The following is a 10,521-nucleotide window of genomic DNA, read 5'->3' on the forward strand; positions in this document are numbered from 1 at the left end:
CAGAATCAGATATAGATACAGAACTCAAAGTCCTGGCATTCATTCATTTATGCATTTATTCATTTATTTATTCAATATGTATGTTTGAGTATTATATTTATTCAGTTCAGTACGGTCACTCAGTCATGTCTTACTCACTGGGATCCCATGGACTGCAGCCAGGCTTCCCTGTCCATCACCAACTCCCGGAGCTTGCTCAGATTCATGTCCATTGTATCTTGATGCCATCCAACCATCTCATCCTCCATTGCCCCCTTCTCCTCTTGCCTTCAATCTTTCCCAGCATCAAGGTATTTTCCAGTGAGTCAGTTCTTTGCATCAGATGGCCAAAGTATTGGAGCTTCAGCTTCAGCATCAGTCCTACCAATGAATATTCAGGACTGATTTCCTTTAGGATTGACTGGTCTGATCTCCTTGCACCCCAAGGGACTGTCAAGAGTCTTCTCTAACACCATAGTTCAAAACCACACCACATTATATTTATTACCATACTAAAAAGCTCAAACTTTGAAAATGAAAATAGCACATTTCTTATTTCACAGTTACAGTGGGTCAGATATTTGAGAATAGTTTAACTGGATAGTTCTTTTTGTTTGTTTCCACTGTTAAATAAAACACATTTTAATTAAAAAAAAAAAAAGACTGACATTTTATACATTGCATTTCCTTCAGAAAATCAAAAGCAAAGGATCGTTCATATTTCCTAAAAGGTCATCACTGCAGATTGGAAACACAACTGTCGAAAAAACAGCTGAACTTGCACATGAAGCCGTCTTCCCCCTTAATTGCAGAAGTCAAGTTTTCTCAGATGTCAATACAGAGTTGAAAGCAGTTGGTAAAACTTTGCAGATTACTTGTGCTTGTTCCAGGCTGTTGCACTGGTAAACCCACAGGTTGTATTCTTGGTTGCTCGCATCTGTGGTCTTCAGAGCCAGAAAGCTCTTTCCTGCCTCGAGACCGTCGTGGAAACACACGATCTGGATGATTAAATACAGAGCGAGCCGACACAGAACACCATACTGATCTGATGTGGATACCTTTATATAATACTTGGAAATTCCCATAATAAATTCTTCCTCCAAGTTCTGCCCAGGTGTCTGAATTGTTGCTTTGTCCTGTGTTCTTGGTGGAATCGGTGTCGAGGCTTGCCACGGTGCTGGAACATGACAGTCCCCCAAGGTTAGAGTCTACCAACTTGCTCTTGGTACTGATTTCACTGCTCTGGGAACTGCTACTGCTGTAGTGCTTTTTGCCTTTAAGAAACACCTTCTACCATAGCCTGATGCACAGGTGCTTCCTGCCCAATTGAATGCTACTCTACCATCTTCAAAGGTTCGACAGAGTGTCTGCAAAAGTAGCATCCTTTAACTCCTACACTGTCAATTCTTGACAGAAAAGCAAGGTACCTGGGAAATCCCATGGACAGAGGAGGCTGAAGTGCTCTAGAGTCAGACGCGGCCAACTCGCCGCCCTCTGTGCTCAGGGCAGCCACTTTGGTTCTAGCTGGATGGTTCTTACTTAGGATCTCTCAAGAGATGTTAATCAAGATATTAGCTAGTACTGAAGTCAATTCGACTTAACTGAGATAGGTTCTGCTTCAGAGCTCACTCACTAGTCTGTTGGTTGGCAAGTCTCAAAATGTCCCTGCTCTAAGTTTATTCTTGTGTCTCTGTTGGGCTGCCTCAGAATATACAGCTGATTTCTTCCAGAAGCTTGTGATTTGAGAGAAAGTGAGAAAACATCCAAATGCCACAATCTTTTTTATAACCTAGTATTATAAATGATGGAATTCCCAGATGGCTCAGTGGTAAAGAATATGCCTTCCAATGCAAGAAACTTGGATTTGATCCCTGGTTTGGGACGATCCCCTGGAGGAGGAAATGGCAACCCACTCCAGTATTCTTGCCTGGGAAATCCCATGGACAGAGGAGCCTGGCAAGGTACAGTCCATAGTGTTGCAAAAAATTGTACATGACTGAGCCACTAAGCACACACACATTAGAAATGATGGTCTATCACTTCTTTCATGTTCTGTTTTTTTTTTTTTTTTAAAGAATCATGAAGTCAAGCTGACACTTAAGGGGAAACTCATTAGGAGACAAAAATATCACAAATATTGTTCTGTGATTTTTCTAATCAAGTGATTATAAATCACTTTATAATTGGTAAATTATCTAACAAAGATGGGCAAGTACAGACTACATGAGGAATGAGCAATCATTAGAAGGCATATTGGGAAGAACTGTTAGTGAAATATCACATCAAAAAGCATACTGAAAGATAAAATTTGGAAAACTGAAAAGTGTCTTTTGCATTGATCTTCATCAGTTGCACATTTCCCAGTAGAAGACCCAAGTGAAATATTGATAGGTACTTAGAGCTTTCGTAATTTTCAAGGCTTTAAGGAAAAGCAATAAATAATATATAAAGGTTTCCTTTTACCTTGTCAAATACAGTCACACATCAGACATGGATTCATGCTGAAGACTGAGACTTTGTATTCAGCTAGGCCTCCTCAATTTTATAGAACTCACTCAGGACTGTGAATTTGGTACTAGGTGACTAGATAGTGGGAATTTCAGTAAAGTAGGAAAAAAAAAAAAACTGTAAAAAAAATTCAGATGTCCAATCAACAAGTGTGCATTAGAATTTGAAGTATACTTATGAAGACATTAAAAATAATATTAAATAATTTTATTATTTGCATCCAGTTTTAGGAAGATTAGGTAATAAGAAAGTTAATTTGTTTTACTTAATTTATTTCCTTTTACTTTTTTATAGCTATTTAAAATATCCTTTCTGTGTTAAAACTCATAAACAATTAAATAGAATTGAGTATGTGGAAAATTTATTGAAAAAATAAGAAATTAATTATTATGATTACCCTTATTGATAGATTATCACTTTATTAAAAAAAGAAAAAGTTAGAAACTGTTTCTAAAAAAAAGTAATATAGTCTTCACAATATTATAGAAAGGGCTCTGAATGTTTTTAGTTATCTTTCTACTCAACTGTGTGCCAAACAATTATATTTATTTTTTCAAAGAGAAATGAATTGCAATCCAGTCATAACTGACTCTATATCCAATTATTTATTTAAAAAGAAAAAAGACATTTGTTTTGAATAACTACACCAGTGGAGTTAGATAAATTCGTGGGACAAAAATCTCTGAAACTCTGTGTTGTTGTCAAATTGAAGGACTTTTCAGGTGTTTAGGTTGTAAATAAAATAAACAGAGCAACAAGGCAGTAGAGAGAGCTATACTTTGTCATAGACAATATATGCACAAATCAGCTCAAAACTAGATCTGATCTTAGCATTGTGATTAAAACATGCATTTAGTTTATTTAAACCTTCTGAGCTCTAAGTGTTGATATTGGGAATAAATAATTGTACATAATCCAAAGAATGGCTGCAAATATCAAATGTAACACTATATAGATTATTCTATTATTTTAATTGATTTTTCATTGAAGTATAGTTAATTTGCAGTATTGTATTAGTTTCTGGTATACAGAAAAGTGACTCAGTTATACACAAACATGCATAATGTTTGTATCCTTTCCATTATGGTTTACCCCAGGTTATTGAATATAGTTCCCTGTGCTATCTAGTAGGACCTTGTTGCTTATCCTGCAAGGCTTATTACAAATCACTGGCCTACTATGTGGTTGATGATAAAACATGAGCTTTTCTGTTTTTTATTATTAGCAGTATGAAAATTGAAACTTGAAACAATTAGTAAACAGTTAGCTTTGTCTATTTTTAATTCTACATTCTCAGATTCAGCCAACTACAGATCATGTACAACGCTTGTGATCTACAGTTGTTTAATCTGCAGATACGTAATCCACAGATATGAATGGTTAGCTATGGGACTTAAACATCCCTGGATTTGGGTATCCACAGCAAGTCCTAGAGCCAGTTTACCAATACTGAGAGACAACAGTAATTTTACAAGTAGTGATAAATGCTGCTTAGAAAATTTTATAGAGATTGATCCTGTATCAAACAACAAAGACCTTATCAATTTATTATCAATTTATTAAGTAAAAGACAGAAAAGGAATGGTATTAAATCCACAACTGTATAAAAAATGAATATTGTTAAAATGGAACTTATTAGAATTAAATCTTTTGCTCTATAAAAGATCTTATTGAAAGGATTAAAAAAAAAGCTAGAGATTAGGCAAAATATTTTCCAATCCTATATCTGCTGAAAGACTCATATTTAAAAATATTTAAAGAGCATTCAAAACTCAACAGAAAAACAAAAGTAAACAATCCAATTACAAAATTATCAAAGGACATGAAAAAATGTTTTACCAAAGAAGTACAGATGGGAACGCATGTACACCCATAGTGGATTCATGTCAATGTATGGCAAAACCAATACAGTATTGTAAAGTAAAATAAAGTAAAACAATAAGAAAAAAAAACCCAAAGAAGTACAGATGGGAAATAAGCATATATAAACAGATATTGAATAACATTACCTTTCAGGGAAAGGCTAACTTAAAAACATGAAGAGCTAGTACTATACATCTATCAGAATGGCTAAAAATAAAAATAAAATAGCTGTAATATCAAATACTTACAAGGTTTCAGGAAAATTGGATTTCTTACATGTTGTGTGTGAGGATGTAAAAATGATACAGTCATTCTGGAAGGTATTTTCACTCTGGAAAATAGGTTTCATAGACACACACACGCATACATATATAAGGCTCTTGCCTTAACGACCCACCAGATGCACTTGGGTGTTTGTCCAGAAAGCAAAAACTTTTACCCACACAAAAACTTGCAGATAGTTGTTTATACCAGCCTTATTTGTAATAGCCAGAAACTGGAAACAACCAAAATGTCCCTCAGTGGGTGAAAGATTTAACAAATAGTGGTATTTTTATTGCCATGGAATACTACTCAGGAATAAAAACAAGTGAATTATTGGTATATACAACAACTTGTATGTATCTCAAGGCTATTATGTTGTGCAAAAAAGCCAATCTCAAAAGGCTGCAAACTACTATATAATTCCATTGACATGAATTTTTAAAATCATAACAGTACAGAGATAAAAAACATATGTGTGGTTTCCAGGGACTGAGGATAGTAAGGATGGGATTTGACAGATAAAGAGGTACCATGAGGTGACCCTTATGCTGATGCAGTGGCTATGTATCTTGATTGCTGAGGTGATTACATGAATCTGCACATATAATAAAATGGCATAGAACTATATGTGCCAATTGTACCAATGTCAGTTTCTTAGTTTTGATACTGTACTATATTTATGTAAGGTATAACCATTGGATGAGCCAGGATAAAGTTTACACTGAACCTCACTATACTATCTTTGCAACTTCCTGTGAATCTATAATTATTTCAAGATTATTTGTTAAGTGGGTTAAAAAGATAGGCATCTCAATTCATCAGTTCCTCAAAAATGTCATCAAAGAACTTTGTCAAAATGATCCTGAAAAAGTCCTTCTAAAGAACAGGCTAATGATGAAAGTACTTCTTCAAACTTTTAGTTTATCACACATGAAAAATTAGAAACTATAAAAATGTAATATGAATTTTACTAGTGGTTAGTGTTATTGTAGCATGTTAAACTATTTATTATTTGATTAATCTACAATTCAATTTTAGAGGGTACTCAGACTGCACTGAGTCCTATAATATTAATCTTTCAGGCAGACTGATAGGCATCTTTCTCAAAATAATTTTATTACTACAATTTTATGTGTAACTAGAAAATTCAAGATGCTATATAATATTTTTCCTACATCAGTGAGCAACTATGTCACACTTGTGAACTTTAATCTACGTTTGATCTGCTCCAAAGTCTCTGGTATTTCCAATGTAGTAAAACTATAAACTATTTTCTCTTTTACCCTCCATAGGTATGTTGTTAGTGTGTGTGTGTGTGTGCATTCTTCCTCGCTCAGTCATGTCCAACTATGTGATGCTATGGACTGTAGCCCACCAGACTCCTCTGTCCATGGGGATTCTCCAGGCAAGAATACTAGCGTGGGTTGCCATTTCCTCCTCTAGAGGATCTTCCCAACCGAAGGACTGAACCCAGATCTCTCTCATTGCAGGCCTATGTTTTACTGTCTGAGCCACCAGCCATTTCTGAAAAAAATAAAAAATAAAAAACCTTGGCCATCAATTTCTAACTCAGATTTTCCAACAAATTGTCCCTTTAGCCCATCTCATTGCTTTTGTGTAAAAAGTGGTTTGTCTGACACTCCACAGCTATTCTAGAAACTTAAGGTCATATAAGGAAGGGCTACAGGACTGATTTCTGTATTAGAGGTTGCTGGTCTTCATAATGGAATGATTAGATCTGATTTACAGTGGAATCAAGGTTTCCCTTGTGGCTCAGCTGGTAAAGAATCTGCCTGCAATATGGGACACCTGGGTTTGACCCCTGGATTGGAAACATCCCCTGGAGAGGGCAAGGGCTACCCACTCTAGTATTATAGTCCATGGGGTCGCAAGGAGTTGGATGTGATTGAGCGACTTTTACATACACAGCGGAATCAAACCTTGCTCTAGGTAACACCCTACAGAGAAGCTGATAATCTGCTGCAGCCCCAAAGCAGCTGTTATTTCTCACTCAGGTGAACTTCTAAACAAATAACTAACTTTGCCCAAAGGGGCCAAGGTCTCCTTGGAAGGAGCCTAACAATTTCTTAATATTTCTTTTGCTGTCCTCAGTAAAGTTTTCAGAGTGTGAATTGTGTGGCTATTTAAAAACTCCAGGTTGACATCTCCACTTACACTTGAAAAAAAAAAAAATTCTAGTATCCACTGAGAAATTTAGACTGATAAAGTCCACGTATTGGATGTTTGCAATTAGCTTTCTGGGGACTGCCAAGTAGAAGTCAAATCTGGGGTAGCTGACCGCTGACTTAATGTAATTTCCATGCTTTTCAGTGTCTTTGTCCTCTTCCTAGGCCCATCCAAATTCCTCTTTCTGTCATTTTCCCTACTATTCTCTACAGAATCTCTATTCCATGGGAAACAACTCCCACACGTCCTCAGCAGTATTCACCACCGATTTCTCATCTTTCACTAGAACCTAAGTTTCCTCTAATATTAGTCTGTTCCTGCATTCATCATGAGTGTTCTCTCTACCATTCTCCACTTAGCTCAAGTGAGGATTGACTTTTCCATAGCTTTCCACTTCTGCTTTCATCTTATGTAAAGGTCTTCCATCTTTAAAAGTTCTTGGTACTTATCTATCCTATCCAGTATCACTCTTCTCCCTCTTTATCTGCCAAGCTTCTAATTTATCCTGTTTAAATCTTGATGATTAGAATCTTCTCTGGCATCTTCTCACATGACTTCACCATATATGTGATTGGCCCATGTATAAGCCTTATACAATTTTTTTTCTGTTTTCACACTGTAGCTCTTTATCTCTACACTGCTTAAATGACTAATTTCCATCACTCTCCCCTCATTATCATCGTCATGACCACATGTTCTGTCTTTCAAATGTACTCTCACTGTTTCCAGCCAATTTTTTTCTCCTGCCTTTTCAGCATATTCAGCTTTCTGTGAATAAATTTAATTCTTGTGATCTCTTTACTTCTTTCATCACTTAATACCATTACCAGCTTAGTCCCTTGTCTTTTTCTTGCAACAATCCAGTACATACACTATGGGTAATCAATCCATAAATTTACATGCTCAGTTCCTACAGGGTCATTCACTCAGTATTTAGGTGAAAATCATCCAAATTAGCAGTTTGTTTTCTTTGAAAATATGGCCTCTAACCTCAACAAGATGTTGTTACTAATTGGAGATCATTGTACATATCACTGGCTAGCTTCTTCTTGCATTCCTAAAAGAGCTCCCTCAGAGCTTTGCTGGCATTTTCTTGCTCCCTGATTTACAGTTTTCCTCATTAGTTGGTGACCAAATTGTTCTTATCTAATTCCTTCTAATTTCAGTTGAGACTTGATTCTTCCCTACTATATTAAAGATAAATACAAATGGCAACCCACTCCAGTACTCTCGCTGGGAGAATCTCATGGACAGAGGAGCCCGGTGGGCTACAGTCCATGGGCTTGCAGAGTCAGACATGACTGAGTGACTAACACTTTCACTCTCACTTTTCACATATATTCTAGTTTGTATTTGTTCTCATCACCTCTGATACTGATCCATCACTTTGATTTCTTCTGTTTTTACACCTTCAACTTCTCTTTCTTTCTTTCAGAATATTTGTGAAATCATTCCATCATATTCTGTTCCATGTTTATTTTACATATTCTTTTAAATACTTATTTATTGTGCTTTTTTCCAATCCTAACTTCAAAATAAAAGACTACTTTAACTTTCTTCAGTTTATTCCTTTTCATTTTCAACTTAATACATTGTATTTTATGTTGTTGTTTCTTCATCACTAGTTGAAACTGCCATTTCAAAAGCCATGGTCTAAGCACTAGTGAAGTTAACTTCTTGATTGACCCTTCTTTTATTTTTGTTGACACTTACTTTCTTATCAAGCCTCTCTTTCTCCAACTTCTTTCCAGGTTCCCCATCTTCTGCTCATCTCTTAAACATCCGTATTCAATAAGGACCTCCTCTTCTGCCTTTTTACATTATATTCTTCTTATGATCTCATTCCATTTCTGGTTTGAATTGCCACCAGTGGACTGATGACATGAGTAACATTTTTTTTTTTTTTCTGCTCAAAACTTTAGCCAAAATATATTTAACCTGTTTATCAAAAATTATATCTCCAGAAAGTATAAACAGTGGATGAGAATGGCTTAAGATCCACACTGCCTGAGTTTAGGTCTAGGTTTTGCCATTCACTGCTGTGTATGATTAGACAAATTGTCTGTGTCAATTTTCTTTACCTAAATTAAAATTAAAGTAATTTCTCATTAATATTGTTGTTGGGAGGATTAGACATTTAGCATTCATATAACACTTAGAATGGTGCCTTTCATGAGCTTTCAACAAATGTTATTTCTTCCTAATGGTTTTAAGAAAGAAGGAAAGGACATATTTGGATTTATGTGTCTATTTATTATAGGAATACTGTAAAGAGATCTCTAAACTATAATTCTTAGATTTCTATGGACTCACTGGCCTTTTATACTACTCTTCAATTCCCCTGGTATTTGTAAATACCAGCCTTTTTCGGTATCTTTTTTATTGTATTTACAATCCCCCTGGTACTTTTAAATACCAGGTTGGAGTATTTACAAATACCAGGCCCCAAATGGCATCATTTACCTTCGTGCCCATGATACCAAACCTAGACTTAGTGCCTAACCTAACTGCAGTTTTTACCTTACCCAGAAATATTGTAACCAACCAGTCTGGAATATTTTCTTTTCCACCAATGAGGTAATCTGCCACTTGGGCCCTTTCCACCCCCAGAGAAACGGAGAAAAACTGCATGATAAAACCCTGGCTTTTCCCATTCCTTCCCCCACAAAAAGATATTCTAGCCTAAAGATAACCCCCACTTTTTTTTCTTTTGCTAATATTTAGCTCCCATTCCCTACCATTCTTCCTATAAAAAATCTTCTATTTTGTACAGTCCCTCAGCAGGCTCTTCTAGTTGTTAGAGGAATGCTGCCTGATTCATGAATTTCCTAATAAAGTCAATTAGATCTTCAAATTTATTCAACTGAGCTTTTGTTTTTTAACATAATATAGTTCAGTTGAAAGGATCCCTGTAACCCCCTTATTCTTGTCTGGATTCTGAATCTATTGCCACTGAAGTGAATTGGGCCTTCTGATACTTTTCATGGACTATTTAAATAGCTATAGACTTGGCTCTCTCCTAATCTGTTTTCTATGTATTGTATTGACTGATATTTTTAAACACAACACTAATTATGTCACTGTCCTTTAAAGATCTTTTCAAGGCTCTGTACTGCCTTTGGAGTTAGATCAGTCTCATGCCATGCCGTAGAGTACCACCATGACTGATCATGACTGGTCTCTCCAGCCACTTTTCTCACCAGCTGTTGCTCAAGCTCCGTGGAGCAGGTATAAGAACTATACAGTCAGGCTGCAGAAAGGGGGACCCCTTCCAGGGCCCAAGAGCGAGCTCTTGTCTAACACTCAGAAATTAATTGTCCAAGGAGATAAAGCAAGAGACTCTATTGGGAAGGAATGCCCAGGCAGAGAACATTAGAATGAGGGAACTCAGGAGAACTGTTCTGCCACCTGGCTTGCAGTCTCAGGTTTTATGATAATGAGGTTCGTTTCTGGCCAATCATTCTGACTCAGCATCCTTCATGGTGGCACATGCATTGCTCAGCCAAGAGGGATTCCAGGGAGGAGGATTCTGGGAGATTGGTGGGGGATACGGACTGGTGTCTCCTCTCTCCTTTTGACTTTCCTCAAATTCTTCCAGGTGATGGTGACTTGTTAGTTCCACTTTTGTTACCAAGACCTCCTCTTACAAGATAACCCATGCAAATGGCCACTATAGGGTCTGGTTATGGTGGACAGTTTTGGTCAATGTCCCCCTTAACC

The 10,521-nt window shown here is 36.4% G+C and overlaps 1 pseudogene; it reads right to left on the reverse strand.

The window, feature by feature from the left end:
* Nucleotides 1-794: 794 nt before the first annotated feature.
* Nucleotides 795-9,432, reverse strand: LOC101117031 (integrin beta-1-binding protein 1-like; annotated as a pseudogene).
* Nucleotides 9,433-10,521: the final 1,089 nt, after the last annotated feature.

This window comes from Ovis aries, chromosome 1 (genome assembly GCF_016772045.2).
Source record: "Ovis aries strain OAR_USU_Benz2616 breed Rambouillet chromosome 1, ARS-UI_Ramb_v3.0, whole genome shotgun sequence".
Taxonomy (NCBI): Eukaryota; Metazoa; Chordata; class Mammalia; order Artiodactyla; family Bovidae; genus Ovis; species Ovis aries.